The sequence below is a fragment of the Dendrobium catenatum genome, unplaced genomic scaffold (assembly GCF_001605985.2).
Source record: "Dendrobium catenatum unplaced genomic scaffold, ASM160598v2 original_scaffold_166296, whole genome shotgun sequence".
Classification (NCBI taxonomy): Eukaryota; Viridiplantae; Streptophyta; class Magnoliopsida; order Asparagales; family Orchidaceae; genus Dendrobium; species Dendrobium catenatum.
In genome coordinates, this window is record NW_021484720.1 from 1 (window position 1) to 1,409 (window position 1,409).

The 1,409-nt window shown below is 30.2% G+C and overlaps 1 long non-coding RNA gene across 1 annotated transcript; it reads right to left on the bottom strand.

Moving 5' to 3' along the window:
• Nucleotides 1-414: 414 nt before the first annotated feature.
• Nucleotides 415-1,266, bottom strand: LOC110103632. Its single transcript, XR_002303974.2, has 2 exons — nt 776-1,266; nt 415-646 (listed from the first exon to the last, which is right to left on the bottom strand). It is a non-coding gene; the product is annotated as an uncharacterized LOC110103632 (long non-coding RNA).
• Nucleotides 1,267-1,409: the final 143 nt, after the last annotated feature.

Here is a 1,409-nt window from a genome sequence, read left to right on the forward strand (position 1 = left end):
TACATATTGAGAGTCGTTCGATCCTGTTTGTACACAACTAATATAACCCTATCAATTGAATTTCAGAATCAACGTACCTATATGCAAATATTTTGGTGTAGAGTCTTCTATTCTTTATCTCATTAAAATAACAAGAGATTTGTTTTGAACAGAGAAAAAAAAAAGTCAAATTGATCCTTAAATTATTTATGGATACTATTGCAATATGTGTCCAATTTTAGTTCCTTGACTTCTAAATTTTTATCTAAAATAATCCATTAACTCGAATATGATTTAGAATGATCCAACAAATGGACTATTTTGTATCATATTTAAGAGTTCAGGGATTAAGCTGAACACATTAATAGTATGAGAATAAAATAACCACATACAAATAATTTGGAGATTGTTTTGATCATTTATATTCAAAACAAGTAAACATCAAAGAATTTTCTATTATAATTCTCAACTATTTGTTTGACAAGGAAGAATGGTGTGGCAAAGATGGCCAAGCAAAATAGAGACATTTTGAGACAGATGAAATAATAAAAAAACTTGGGAGAATGAATATTGTACAGTAGAAGACAAGAGAGACTACTCTGCCATTGTTAGTGCAGTGACATCTATAGTTAATCAAAACTCATTCACACAGTTGCACATACAGATCCTGTAAAGCAGGTGGGGGAAAAAGTCCAGTTAATAGAGAAAATAAATAATCAGAGCACATAAACCAGATTTCAAGCAGTGCAGAAATATCAAAGTAGAGAACTGGAATTACTAGTGAAGAAGGGAAAACCTGAGGACCATGAGGAACAGCAGAGTTTTCCTTCATTAATATGCTTGACATCAATCCCAATAAACCATGATCCAGCACTTACATCATCATGAGCGTATGTTCGAAGAATGGATCTGCCACATAGAATATATATATTTTTTGCCAATTATAAAGATACAGTGCAAGTTAACTTGAACATTTGATCCAGATAAACTGGATAGACGTTGATTCATGGTGCTGAAAATTAGATCGAACTGGGCAGTTAAGGGGGTCTTCATATCAATTTGGTTCAACTGATAACTTGGATTTGTAGGAAACTGAGATCAACCAGTAAAAAATTATGTCCAAATCACTGATCCTTCTAAACTGAGAACAGTTGAACCGATTTAATCGAAATTGCAATGGCAAAATGATTTTGAGATTATATATATATATACATTCTCACTTATTAGAAATATTATATCATTTAAATAATTTTAATAATATTTAGATTATTATGTCATTAGCTTTTAGTGATTTATATAATAGATTAAATATTAAGGAGGGAGAAAGATATATGCATAAGTTAACCAAATAAAGAGATATGAGTAGTAAGGATTTAGTTCAAGTGAAGTGTATTAAGGATGAAAATCAAAAAATAATTTTCTTAGAAGAT